Consider the following 16,030-nt stretch of genomic DNA (forward strand, 5'->3'; position numbering starts at 1 on the left):
TCATGTTTGATTTCTTTTCGTTTTTCCCCCCTCATGTGGTAAATTCTTCGGATTTATACTTATGTTTATAACCTATTATAATCCTAATATAACTAGATATTAGGTTCGTAAACTGTCACATAGATGGTCCCACTAGAATTATATCATATGATATAACCTTATATATAGTATACATATAGTATCGACCTTCAAACGACAAGGGTATAAGTTTATACGCTGTCAGACGATTTGTTCGTGAGATTTAGTATTTTGAGTGAAGTAACTTTTGTTATTGTTAAAAAAGGGATAAAAATAATTTTGTGTGTTAATTAAACATTGCTTTTTTGTTGTAAAAATTTAGTTCAAGTCAATACTTCGCTTGATAAACATTTCTTGGACTCTTCACCGGTGAAATCAGCCGTTGAAAAATTGTATGTCTAATTTGAATGAGGAAAAATGAGCATCGAAGATGATGCACTCAGAGGACGCCCAAAAGATATAATTATGAACAAAAATATCAAAAGTTAACAAAATAATTTTGAATGATCGTAAAGTAAGTTGATCAACATAGCTGAGATTTGTTGATTTGACATGAATGTATGACCATGGGGAAGCTGTGTGGAAAGTTGGTGCTCCGTGAGCTTACAATCATTCAAAAAGCAACAAATTTTTCATGATTTGGACCAATTTTTCTCGGAATTCGATAAAAATGGATATCTTATGTCGAATTTTCCATTTTTTTATTGGGTCTTAAAGAAATTAAAAAAAAGTTTGAATTTCAATAAGTTCTTGACAATTCAAATTTAGAGAAATTAAAAGTGTAGTACAGAATAATTACTAACAGATTGTAAAATTTAAATAAAAATATTAAAATGTAAATTTAATTAAGGTTTTTGTATGTATTTTCTAAGTGAAATTAGTTAATTTTATTGAGAAATAATTTCATTTTACAAAGTACAAGGAAGTCAAATGAACTTTATGAAAGATTAAGTTTTATAGAAGTATACATAATTTGCCATTAATATATTATATGTTATTCCTCAAAAATGGCTCCTTCCTATGAATGGAATCGATTTCAAATTAAATATTTGTAAGAAAAAATATGTTAAATTTTTCATTATAATAAAAAAATATTTCTTAAATTTATTATTATAATTATAAAATATTTCTTAAATATGCATTGGGATAACTTCCTTCCTTCTAGAATAAAAATTCTTAAATTAAAAGAAAAGATGTTTGATACAAAATGCCATCAATTGAAATGACTTTTAATTTAAAGATCAGTTTTAAACGGAACTATAGAAAAAAATTACTTTGAAATCGATCGGTCCTTTCTCAAGAATGGAGTAAAAATTAAGAAATTGTTTTCAAAATTAATAATAATGAAGTTAAAATTATTAATAAGGTGTTTTTAAACATAGGAGGAGGACCAAGTGGTTTGAAGGTTTAAAAAAAAAAAAGGTGAGTTTAATTTTTCTTTAATCTAATTTTGATTATTAGAAGGGTGAAAGCCCCATTTCCCTTTCTCCTCTAGCGCGTCGATGTATTTGGAAAAATATTTGTCTGAAGACGGCAAATTAATGTACGTACATTTATGTAAGACATCAACATATTACAATATTTATATTTTTCCATAGCAAAATATTTTGTTCCATCAGTTTGTTGATCTATTTCAAGTACTTTAAATATGTGGATATATTATACGTCAGTAGAAATGAATATTTTACATATATATTTTTTGTTTAAAGCAAACAGTTTTGGCAATGAGTCTGTCATCGAATACATATGTAGAAGTTCCTTCTGTCCTTTTTTCAGTAATCATATGCAAATATCTGTAGCAAGAGTTCTCAAACTTTTTTCATTGCGTAGCTCCTGAGAAAATATCAAATCTCCAAATACCATCATTAATTAAAACTTTTTAAATCTGACAATTTTAGACAGAATCGTCATGCCAAATTTTTACATTATAAAAGTATGAATTTTGTGGATGATCTTCTTTAATAAAAGACAAATTTGTTGACATTTTTATAATAATAACTAAATTTTTGGATGAAAAAAATAATCCCCCCTTCCTACTAAATCATCCGCATACCACTTATGGGGAATTCGTGTTCCAGCAGTAGTATGAGTACGACAGTTTATAGGACTTTTATAAATGCGAAGATGAGAAGTGGTGTAAAGAAGCGTCAATAAGGGGTGTAATGCTATGTGCCCGAACGATCACGTAATTAATATATTTTTTTTTTTTTGGGGATCCCTTATGAAGCTTTCGTTAGACTTCCATAATTATCATTTATGTCATTGGAAGGAAGTACTGGGGATCTAATACAATTTGACTGTCTTATATAATATTTTAATATTTACATATAGCGGCTAGAAAACTTGGTATGTCGAATGGAAGAAATTTCAATCTACTTCTATTAATGTAAATAGGATCTATCCAATATAGGGTATTGAATACACGTAGAGTATTCAATGATGGTAATAATAATAGGAAGAACAAAAATAAAACGAGTTATTACACATGTATCAATTTAAAATGCATTGAGCTAAAGGATGTTAAGATAATGTCATTATCGACTTCCTTTCCCAAGTGATGACATATAGGAATTCAGTTGATAAAGATAAGGAAATTTTGGAAATTTCTTATATTTGAGTTGGTATTGATGTTGTTCGGTATACTAGGATACGGACTCATTTAAACGATAATGTACTACATTTGCATTGCAATCGTACTTGCTGCGCCATTACATCATAAAAGTATTGATAAAGAAACAAAAAGTCTGAGAATCAGACAGACAAAGTAAGTAGTTTTGGTTAGTTGTTTAAATTCATAATATTGATTAGAAGTTGACAAATTTTTTAAAATAAGATGATAATTTTATAATAGATTACTTATCGAAAAATTATGAACAGTAATAAATAAATAAATAGGTTTATTTATAAATAGATATATGAGGGGGTAGAGGAGAGACTTAGAAATACTTGGGGCGCTTTAAACCCTTAAAAGGAACGAAAATGAAATAAACAGATAAGTATCATACCACTAGTTTTGGGGTAAATTAATTTATATACAAGTTCTTTTGGGGTAACACTAAAAAAAGTTACCCGACCCAAGAACTAGAGTATCAGATTGCTTGCAATGAATTTCTATCATAATAATCAATTCCTTAATGATCAAATTGTTAAGCAATTAATTGTTTAATAATTAAATTGCCCACAATCATTTCACCTGACAATATAAATGAAGTTAAAATGACCATTGACCACCCTATTTGAAATTTTATAGATTGCCCGGGCATTTTGTACATTGCCCGTAACGCATATTTATTATTAAATAAAATATATATATTGACTTAATTAAATGCGGGATTTACTGGTAGAAAACCCTATTCTAAATACATATGTTTATATTATACCGGAATGATCGGTTTTTAAAGTGAAATAAATACGCATATTTAGTGAGGATCTTACTCGATAACAAGACTTGGAGTGATCGAGACAAAGAAAAAAAATGATATTTTCATTTTTTTTTAATAAAATGAAAGTTTAAATATATATATTGAGAATCCCATCACTAATTAATTTAGATGCTTGTTCATTCAGCCAATTTTGGTACATTTACAGATCTACAACTTTCATTATTTTAATCTATGTGCATCAAAATACAAGACTTCCCTAATAAATCCGTGATTAGAGATGGCCTCATATTTCGTGCACCACAGTACCTTGTCACTGCACACTCTATGCTTGCGTGTCAAAGATCATATTATTCACGTCCAAACGATAAAAAGTGAGACATTTTAAGGTATGGCTAAGTCAAGTCTCATCAATTGTATGTTTATGTACATATATATATATATAGGAAGTTTTGTGTTTTTTTTTTGGACAGGCATCATCATCCTACACTTATTACTTTGAGTTTAAGAGGATATCGTATTTTTTAAATTGGTACATACTTTTGGAAACTCAAAAGAACCACACAAAAAAAGACACAGAGTTGATCAGTCTTTGATTAAATATTTTACATCAAAATAAATAAAGGAAGAAACAAAATCTGATTCCTTGGTCTTTGACGATAATAATAAAATAATGGGTCTTTAAAAGAAATGTATTTATTATTTAAAATCAACCTACGCACTGCAAGTCTTATGACTCACTTGTAATAAATATTGAAATATAGTTAAAATATCTATATGTATTCCTTAAACGGTCCAAATATTTTTATTTTTCCCTTTCCCCCTTGCTTCTTTTTCATATTTTTAATTAAAAATTCATTTTATGTAATAACATTACTACAAAATTATCCATCTTTATGAAGAAAGAGCCTTTACCTATAGAAGAGGTTTAGAGATTAAACATAAATATGGATGATGCTGTGAGTTAGCATAAAATAATCTTTACCAAATATTAATTAAAGGAGAAAATGTGCAATTTATTCATTTAAGTCAATATTTCATAGAGATATTTTACTAAACATATGCTCTATTTGCAAATTTTTGGGCATAAGGTAAGATAAACAAGCTATAGCGTAAAAACTTTATTTGGTTCCAAGATGGCATTTCAACTAATATCACTAAATTTTTGTTTATTTTATTTTGACAATAAATTTTTGCTACTATAAACAACCAATTTGGGTCATTTGACATCTCTAAAGGATGAATAAGAATAATTTATCGATATAAATTTATAACAATTCGTCCAACAATACAAAAGTAATCCAGATTCAATTTGAACAAGAACCATTCTATGTTGCCTACTTTTGGGCTAATTTTTCAGGATGTTATCTTGATTATATCTTTCCTTCTCCACAAAGAAAATATAAAATTGGTCTTCAATGATGGTAGGGAACTCTTCACAGCTTAACAAACTCCAATTCGAGAACAACTTATCAACTTTGTTTTGAAGACTATTAATTAGTGTTGTGTCAGTCCTTATTTTTTTGGTCCAGTACAGTCTTACGAACGACCCTATCAATTATTGGGATCGGTCCTTAAGACCGTCGGTCATTCGGATTGTCAATGCTGGATCGAATTAAAAAAAGAAAAAAATATAGTTGATTGACGTCATCAAAGACCGAAGTTTATAATTTTTAGGACTGGTGTTCAGGTCTAAACTGGATGGGACTGCAGTCTTCAATCCGAAATAAGGGCTGAAGCAACACTACTTATTAATAAGGTACTAAAGTAGTAGAAAATTGAAAACTTACTGGAATATGCAGTTTAAATTTTTATTTTTTTGGGAATATGATTCTTCAGTGCTTTACGGAAGAAAAATATCATAAAATAAAATCATAGTTTTGTCAAATGACAAGAATAGTTTTGTTATTATTAATGCAGAAAAAAAGCAGAATTTTCACAAATTATAATTACCATTCAAGTCTTTATTCGCTGAAATTAAATGCAAGGTACTACTCATAATTATATATTATGTACATAGACTTGAGTGTATATATGGAGATTTTTCATAATAAGCATATGTATATAGGCGGATCCTTGGGATTTGATGTAAGTAATTACTCCATAAATTGTATCACAATAGCTATAAAGATGTGTCTTTTTCTTCTTTTCAAATTATCCGTGCTGGTTACAGACGGTTGCAGATAATTATGATGTCAAATTTTGTTCGTAAATTACAGGGTTACTGAAGGAGTTGTTTGCTACTTGCTTTTGAGCAGAAAGCACCACAGAGGAAGGAATTAAGTGCTAGGTTGCGATCGTGCAATCAGAACAATTGAATAAAGTGATTCTTAGCTATGTGATTCTCAAGATCGATCTTAAGAACGAGGCCAATTTTGGAATAACTCGTTTGAATGTATGTTTTTCGTTGTCAAGATCAAGACTAGTCACAAGATTGACATTTTCTGTGTAAAAAAAGTACCTATTGATCTATACTTGATCTTGGATAAGGTATTTTTGACCTCATGACTATTGACTCTTTTTTTCTCACGGCTCCACGATATATTATTTGCAAGAGTTTTGAAAGTATACAATAAGAGTGATACATGCTTTAACAGAGGAAATAGGATCAACATACATTGCTGCCCAAATCTCATAAATTATAATGGCTTAATAATAACTTATGAAATAATTTAATAATCAACTGTCGTCAAAAATACATGTATTTAAACTTTCATAATGAATGAACTGCAACCACAAAAAGATAGGTGAACTACCTTCTTTGAATAACCCTCATTGTCATTGATGATATTTACTCATACGAGTTTTTATTACATCCATACAAATAATATATAGGTAGGTGCCTATAACATACATCTGGGAAACGAATATGTAGAAAATTCCAATACATTTTGGTAAAGAGAGAAATCCCTTTTTATATAATTTTTTTTTTAAATAGAAAGAAGTATTTTTAATATTTATGAGGAAAATTTGTAAAAAAAATAGAATGTATCTACGACTACACAGAAAAACAAATAACAGAGGGAGAACGTGCCTTCATGAGTACTTTTTGAATACCATATTTTGTTGTCGTTGGTGGTGGTTGATCGTATGAAGATGATGGGTAACTACCATAGGAAGAACAAAACGGTTTTTTAATAAATGTTCCTTTTTTTACTGGATAGAATCAAGATTCTACCATTTCATTTTCCATGTTTGGATCCATTAAATAACTCCTACGCAACATTTTTTTCTTTGACAAAAAATAATCTTACATATATATTTTTCATAAAAAAATATTTTTTTCTCCGACAGGGTCAGGCAATATACCTATTTTTGTAATTCATTGAACTACAAACGTAATATTCAGTTAAAAAGTGAATGTGCTATAATAATAACCAATACTTTATTAATAACATAACATACTTCTATTTAATAAATATTGTTGATTTCTGAAATTCACATTTGTTTTTAATGTATGGCAATTAATTAATTAAATATTTTCAGTATGCTTCATGGTTTTTTTATGACGATAAAAATAATTTTTTAGTGCTCTGCCTTCCAAATAGTTGTAGTATTATCACATTTAATTAATCACCTCTTTTTTGTTTCTTCTTTTTAGTAAAATTTTTAGATATTAATAGGCGAGGGAAAAAAATCATATTTAAATGGAATCCAGTCTAATCATGGGACTTAATTGAGAGTTTTATATGGTATATTGAATGACAGTAATTTGAGTGGTAATTGAGTATGCTTACACAAATAAATAGTCATTTTAGGAACATGCATAAATTATAATATAAAACTGGATACTCTCATTAATTGAATCTTATTATTTAAAGCCTTAATCTATGTATATAGATATCCAGAATAACCATTGGCACGAGGATTGCAATCAGGACCGATTTTGCACCCTCCCTTATCTTTCTTTCGAAATTATCAAATGACATTTTTTTCTTTTTTTTAGAAAAAAGTATTTATTGATTTTTGAAAGGATTTTTTTTATAAAACCTAACTTGTGCAGGATCCCTTTTTTTTGTATAATCAAATGCCTTCTTAAAACTAAACTTATTTGAAATACCCTAAACATTCTATTATAAATTGATTTATAAATTTTTTTTATTGAAGGCCCCTATTTTATCTTACTCACGCGCCCCCGATCTTAAGTCTTTACTCGAAGGACAATTTTTCATAATAATTCACTCAAAAATCAAAGAAAATTAGACAATAGTTCATTAGTGCCGAAGAATGACGACATTAGCAACTGCTTTCGTGTTCCTTTTTTTCTTTTTGGAGAAATGGTTTGAGAGATGCAACAGAGATGTGTTTATTCCTTTTCTATGAGAAATTTAAAAAAATTAAATATAACTGTTGGTAAGCACCGAAGGCTCCAAAATCACGATATATGGCAAACAACATATTTCGTAATGTATATTTGATTTGAAAAGCTATCATTATTCTTGACGTGTTTCAACCTATTTTAAGCGTCAAGTTGAAATTTTTATATTCAGGACTCTCAATATCCTGATATACAAAATAAGACATTCCTACCTCTAAAAAAATGGATGGTTTTGCGTGAACAAAAGTTAGTTGTTTACGGAAGGGATATACATAAAACAAATTATGTACAGTCACTGAAGTTTTTTACAAAATAAAAATCCATTATTCCTTCCTTTTTTACAACTGATATTCCGGGTCTAAGTGTCATAGGAGGGATTTTCAACTGTTTGAGAATGGCTTTTCTTTTTATATCTCTACTCTTAGTATCTTGAACGTTGATTTGTTACCTTTAATATAGATAGCTATGTTTTATGTATTTTTATTTCAGTTGTTAGTACTCTCTTATTAGTGTTCTGTGTGATAATCTACAGAGCTTGGATTAAATGTGGCTGTTAATATCCCTACACAACTAAGAATATGTAATAGTTTGTAAGGATAAGGATGGAGATACTGGCAAGCTACCTATAATAAGTTTCTGCCCTGTTTCTATTCGAAGAAAAAGTTAAGAAATACAATGAATATTGCTGTAAGTATGGAGTGATTTTACAAAAGTCGAAATCTTCTTTCTTTTACTCCACAGATTGGAATGACGTCAAGTATTTATTTTTATGTAGAGACTTTTCTTTCCCTCCATATCTATACTCATTTTTCATAGTACAACGATTAACTATAAAGCATATTTTGACATATTTACTTTAAAAAAGTACTTTGTGGCTTTATTTTGTGCCCTTAGACATGGGAGATGGGCTTTAGAGTTAAAAATGTATCTCATATGTTGTTTCCTAGTTTAAAATGATAAATAAAATGAATAAAATAATAATATTACTCTTTGTTTCTCTTTCCTTTGTTGTAACAAAAATAAAAGAAAAATGAATGCACTCTGAGAAGTGAAATCACTAAATTTGAGTCTCACACAACCTTACAGTAGTAATAACGATAATAATAAGAATATATTTATACCTATATATATAGGTATAAATATATTATAATATGTTCATACATCTGTGTATATAGCTATAGGAGAAAAAAATCAACATTTGTGAACAAAAACCTCTCAAATGGAGGGAAAGATCCCTCCAATTAGAAGAAGGCCCTAATATTAAACCCTTATTTCAGTTTGAAAGAGAGGAAGGCCTCTTCTTGGAAGAAGGGTGTGGACAGGAAGGGCCCTTAAACTCAATTTTCGTCCACATTACAGTCAATAAGTTGGTAAACCCCATTTATGTATTTATTAGTTGTGGGCAATTTTTATAGAATTCTTTTTACCAAATTCTTTCAAGGAAATCAAGAATGAACTAACTCAAAGAAGAAAAAGAAAAAAAAACACATAAATGAAATGAAAATTGGGCCTAAATGAAGTCGATGATTGTTTTGAAGAAAAAAGGAGGAAAAGAATAATAAGGGAAAATAGGTTGTAGATATAATAATATAGTCATTATAATCAAAAACCTTTTCTCCTAATTATCATTATGTACCTACCTATTGTTTTAATTGCCCAATGAAAAAGTTGGAATCGTTTTTTGAAAGACTAATGAACCACATAAATTGTGAATCAAAGTGAAACGTTCGGAATCAACAACATGCGGGGGTGGCTATTTATTCCGTCATCAAAAGGGACTCACAATCTATTAGTATACTTAAATAGATAGGTAAGTAGTATACAAAACGAACTCTCATGAATTTTAAATAGGGATCCAATTTCCACTAAAGTCCATGATGCACATACCTATGAATCTGAAAATGAAGGAATACCAACGGAATTTCAAAGTTGTATTTCAAATTAATACGAGTAAAATATGGTTTTTGTAAATAAATATTCTATTACTGCTATTCATAATATATATATGTGTTTTTATTCGTATTGAAATTTTTGATGGCTCAATGTTGCTATAAAACGAAATCTTTTCTGTATATATTATGTTTGGCTCTTTTTTTTTTGGACATTGAAGTCTATTTGTAAAGCTTCATTTGGTCAAAATATTTGTTTACTCATTTGAAATACGTGTATTTAGATATATCTTGTCTTGTATGCTTGGTATTTCAGTCTGCTTTCATTAAATTCAACACACAAATATATTTGTACACACGCTTCGTACAATTCGTTTAGTACAATTTGTACCAAAATAAACTTGTGTTGCTTGAATAGATTTTGACAATTCATGTGTATCGCTTATGTATGTCGAAATGATGGTCTCAATCTAGGTTCAAAACTGATGAAGTATCTAGAAATATAGAAGATACATTCATCGCCAACTGCTAATGACTTTCAGCTAATGACCTAAATCAATTATTAATCTGCAAAAAAAAACAAAAAAAACTCACAAAAGTCTGGATCATTAGCGAGATACTTTGAATAATTGAACGAGTATTCAACTCAATCTCAAATCCTAGTCTTTTTTTAATCGGAGCTGTTAGATGAACTCGAGTCCTTCCCAGATTCGCTTCAGAATGGCTGTTATTTTGGCACGACTTTTTTTTAAGGGTTATTAATTAATAAGTATTCCGTGGACTACTATAAAACTCAAATGCCCAAGTTTACATCACACGTAAATATATCTACATATATTAATAAAATAAAGTTTGTTTAGATATTTCCTGATACCTCATTTTTGAGTATTAGTACTTGATTTAAGAACTGAAAAGGTAGATTGAGTGTGTGTAGCTAAAGTTCAGGGGGTCATATTAAAAAAAATGTCTTATACATTGGATATTAAAAATTTGATGGTAAAAAGGGATTATATATCTTAGTGTAAGACGAATTAAAAAAAATTGTTTAAAAAGAAGTCCATTAGTCTCTGTGTTTGCAATCTTTAACAATATTTTAGAATTTTATTTCAAATATTTTTTTAATTTCATATAAGATAATGCTAAAATTAAAACTTTGTCACATTTATATTAATAAAACAAAGTTTTGTATGTCTCCAGATACCTCACTTCTGAGTATTCGCTTAATATGTTAGAATTGAGTGGCTACTTGATTTAAGAAATAACAACGTAGTAATGATAATGTTTAAATTTATAAAAAGTACCCAGAGATAATATAAAAAGAGGACATTCTTGGGGAAAAAGATAACAGTAGGTCATTCTATCATTAATATTTATTTATTTATGAATTTATTATTGGGATTGACAAAGCTGAAGTCGATTTGGATTACATTAGGGTTAATAACATGTAGACTTTAATATATTTCTATATATTCACCCATTTGGTGTTGATGATATAATAAAATTTTGTATCCAATACTCGCTATGAATGTCTAAATATTTCAGGACTTTATTTCATGATAAACATCCATAAAAACAAGAGAATTAAAAACTTTTAACGGAACCCTAGAAGATTAAAAATTCTCAAATCTTAACATGAAAATGGAATAATTCATTTAATGACATATTTTATTGAATGGAACGAAGAAAGAAAATTCCTATTATCATTTCAAATTGTGTGTTTTATCATTTCTACAAATAACGAATGCATTTACGTGCAAAAAATGTAAATATATAGCAAAACTACCACTTACTTTGTTTAATGTTACCTATTCCCTTAATAAACTAAAACCTTAAAAATATTTAAATGATAGTAGTTGATCTTTTTGATAACTTACATGTCATGTATTTTATACGTAAGCACTGAAAGGCAAGTTTTTCTCTATTTCACAAGATACAACATGATTAAATCATAGGCGGCTATGTGAGCTATTCCTTGACGCCATCAGAGGGGCTATAGTGATTACTTTGTACTTAAAGAGTATAATAATAACAGATTTTAGGGTACATGTTTTTTTTGTTGGCAATCTGAACAATATTTCTAATTTTCATAAAGGAGCTGAATCTACGTATCATGAACTCATAAAAGGTATGACATAACACATGGGAGGAAAAGTCCCTTGTTTAAGAAAGATATCAAGATTTTTCTGTTCAAAATTTGCTTAATTCATCAGTATAATCTCGAGCAAGAGCAAGAAAATAACTCCAGCGCCGCTTTAACATTTCAATGCCACTTTTATAAAATGATTTATCATTTACCTCAAAATATTCCTCAGTTTCAGCGATAACATCTTCATTGGAGCAAAATTTTCTTTCGGCAAGCATTTTTTTAGGTTTGTGAACCGCCAGTAGTCGCTGGGAGCCAAACATGGAGAGTAAGATGGACGTGGAAGTAATTTGAAGTTCAATTATTGTAGTTTTGCATCTATTTTATTGACTTATGACACGGTGTATTATCCTGGTGAAACAACAATTTCTTCTTCTTCAAATGGGGCCATTTTCACGTGATTTCTTCCTTCAAACGTTCTAACAACGCTATATAATATTAACTGTTGATTTTATTTTCCTTCTCAAAGTAGTCTATAAATATTATGACATGTACATCCCAAAATAGGGAGGTCATAACCGTTCTGACTGATTCTTATGCTTTCGGGCGTTTTGGACGAGGTTCAACAGTTCATGTCCACTCAGATGATGATTGTTTTGATTCTGGAGTAAAGTGAAGGATCCATGTTTCATCCATTGTCACATAGGGATGTAAGAATTCTGGGAGTTATGTTTAAACATGGCCAAACACTGCTCAGAATCAACAGCACGTTTTTCTTTTTGTTCAATAGTGAGCAAACGCGGTACCCACTTTGAACAGAGCTTTCTCACATACAAATGATCATGAAAATTAAATATATTTGATATCTTTACGATGTCAGATAACTTACTTTTTGATATTTTTTGTTGTTACCGCCTCATTTGGTGATATAAATAACAATTAATAACTATTTTCTAAATAATAATTATCAATTGACGACATGATATCATAGTGTTGTATGTTGCATTGGATGTTTGGTTTGACCTGAGATATCAATTCCAGGATATCCTAAGTTTGGGGCGTAGGGCAAAAAATCCTTTGGAATTTTGTTCCAGTTTATGAAAGCGATACTACGATTGACGTGATTAAAAAAATCTTCGGAAAAAGTTTTTCCTTCGAAAATTAGCAAACTTAAAAGATCTAGAAGATAGTGCTACCAAGGAAAAAGTTTTTACCTTACACAATTTAAAACAACATGTACATTTTCTTGATTGTAGATTCAGATACTCTATATTAAGATCTCTGAAAGAGCACAAGTTGCCAAAGCTGTCGCATCTAAAAATATACAGGTCCTACAACAGTTTCGAAGTTGATAGGATATGGAAAAAATAAATAGCATTACTTAGTCACCCTCAAAACTGAAAAAAAAGGATCGTTAGGTCCTTAGCAAAAATCAATGACGGAAAGAAGGGCCCAACTCCAGATCTCTGCACACTGTATCAGATTTGCAAGACTGTGTAAAGACTGTGGCAAAATCTTCAATTCGACAGTGTATGCGGTGTTGGAATGCCAAGCAGTCAGACTTTTAAAGCGTTTTATAACGTATAATCTGAAAGACCTCTCAAAATGCAAATCGAATGCTTGGATGGGAAGAATCCTTTCTGAATTCGGAGGCTTGAGGACCACCTCAGATGCTAAGCAATAAAATTCACCATTCTCAATGCAAATGTTCTTATTACACTGAAGATGACAAACGTTCGAACCACTACAGCCATACGAATTGAGAAGTATTTTACTGGCAGCTACAGCAAGATATGCAGCTTTATCCCTGAAAATACCTTCTCTGAGAAATTACAATTCTTGCACTATGGCTGGGAGAGAGATAAAATACTTTCCAACTCTCTTTTTGTAAAACAATAAGTTTAAATACTTAAAAAAATTAACAAACCTATTTAGTCCATTTTATGTTTTTGATTGGTCGGCTATTTTTTTTTTTTTTTAATGTGTCGCTGAAATTTTAATTTTACATTGTGATATGAATTTTATTTCATTTTTACAAACTAATTGACTTTTGTATTTTTATCCATATTTTACTTCTAAATATGTATTAACATATTAATTAAATGTGAGTAATAATAATAAATAAAAAAAAGTGGCTACTATAAGTTTTTTATTCAAATTTTCATTTTCCACAGTTAAGGTCGAGGGTGGATATAAAAGCTAGCCATGTCTCTAACGTTTTTCAAATTGTCAGGGTTACCATACTAATTTTCAGTTATTTTGTTTTAATACCAAAATGCTTACGATTTACAGCCCTGAGTATACATATGTTTATACCTTGTGGATTACTATAAATACAATTGAGGGTCATGCTGTGAATACAATCATAGTCTTTGAGATATTGAGGCCAAAGGACATTCTTCCACCAAATGCACTTTTTCAAGAATAATAACATTGAGAAAGATGTGTGATTATGGAGTCATTAATATGTAATGTTATTTATATGTATATTTTTTTCTAATAATGACTTGATTCCAAGACCCTTGAATGCAACGAAAATCAAATTTTTATCGTTTGAAAAATCAGTCTTATAATTTGAAGGAGTTACATAAATTTATCCCGTAACCAAATGCATATCGAATGGGGGAACTTCCAATTTCGAGACCATGACTTGATATATTTTTTCCGGTTGAAAAGCTCAAAATTACATTTGGATTTATTTATTTTTGAATTTTCTTATATGAGCACAAAATTTGGAATTATTCTCCTTAATTTTTTTTTTAAATTTATAGTATTATTACACCCCTCAGTAGTCACACGCCTGGAGGCGACATTTGAAAATAAACAACTGTTAAACACAATAGCATATAATGTAGTCAAAATTATTTATTTTTTGTAGAAGGAAGTTAAAAATATGGATTTATGCTTCAGTTAATAGAGTACAAACATAGTTTCGGATAGTAACAGCTCCCTAAAACCTTCCTGTAATTATAGCACCGGACACAATCATCTATGGCCTTCCCTTTAGTAGATCAAGCTTCCTCTTTAGGGCTCTAATTTCAAATGAGCAAAAGAATAGGAACATAATTTTATTTATATTTATTAAATATAACTACAATTTCATTAATTTATGTATGTTTCTTACTTAACAGCGTTGATTGGTTGAACTTGAACGCGTTGCTGTTCAACTGTGAACAATGTTCTATTCCTTCAGTTTGGAGAATAGTACCACAGCTGGAAATAATTGACTAACTACAAACATATTTTGATCCTTTTAGTTTTGAGGTATAAGGTGTCATAGTATCTGAATTCTATATATAGATAATGATTTAGTCATTTTCTGAAAATTTAAATACTTCACTTAAACCTATCCCAACAGACGAAAAAAATGCGATATCAGTCGGTAAATTTGAATTTAGGTAAGCAAAGCTTGTCATATTTTGTAAAAAAGATAACTGTTGTTGGTTAAAATTTAGTAACAGAAAAAAATTAATTTCTTTTTTGAAAAAAAGGTCATTCAATAGTCATCCAAATCCATTCGAAGAAGAATCCTTGGAAGAGCCTTGACACCACTGCACCCCCTGCTCTTCAAGGTATCTCTAAAAAATACACAGAATGATATAATCTTGAATTGAAAAGCAAAGCAAAACTAGAGTACATACATAATGTATAAAATCTTAATTCCATCTTTTGATTTCAAATGACTGTATGTTTATTACTTAATTCCATTGTTCTGTCAACCCCTTGATAGTCATACTATTCTGCTTTTCATCCAATTTAGATGAATATGCAGATACTGAGATAATCGAAGTACGTAGGTATCAAATTCGATTCAATTGAATTCAATCTATGTTTAACATTGATACAGGACATTCCTTTGACTGGATGGTGCCTTTGTTTTCACATACATAATTGAAGAAAATACCTTCTGCTCCTCTAATTTCTAACCTCATTTAACAAAATGTTATTATTATTAAGACAATATTTTTTTGCATTCGACCCAAAGCAAGTCTTAAATTGAAAAACAAAAACAAAAATAATAACATTAAAAAAAGATCGTTAACATTTGGTCAATGGTAATTAAAATTGGTATTTTTTCTTCTTATTTGTTCAGAATAGAGTAAATAAAAGTAAAAGGAACAGACATCTGATGTCTTCCCCCTCAAGATAAATGCATATATATATTGTGTATAACTACACTCAAACTAAGTAGTAGCTATGAGTATTTAGATACTCTTGTCTTTTTAGCAAAAAATAAATATATAGTTGATGCCTCAAGGAGGAAGCCGTGATTAATGGGCCTAATCACTGCTTATATTACGTACATTCACAAGTGTTTTGTATATAGTGATAATACTCATCT

At 29.4% G+C, this 16,030-nt stretch overlaps 1 long non-coding RNA gene across 1 annotated transcript; it reads left to right on the forward strand.

The window, feature by feature from the left end:
• The first annotated feature begins 8,222 nt into the window (after window positions 1-8,222).
• On the forward strand, window positions 8,223-10,607 carry LOC121120628 (uncharacterized). The gene is made up of 3 exons (XR_005865125.2): window positions 8,223-8,403; window positions 8,994-9,086; window positions 9,158-10,607. It is a non-coding gene; the product is annotated as an uncharacterized lncRNA (long non-coding RNA).
• The last annotated feature ends 5,423 nt before the right edge of the window (window positions 10,608-16,030 follow it).

Source organism: Lepeophtheirus salmonis, chromosome 6 (genome assembly GCF_016086655.4).
Source record: "Lepeophtheirus salmonis chromosome 6, UVic_Lsal_1.4, whole genome shotgun sequence".
NCBI classification, from domain to species: Eukaryota; Metazoa; Arthropoda; class Copepoda; order Siphonostomatoida; family Caligidae; genus Lepeophtheirus; species Lepeophtheirus salmonis.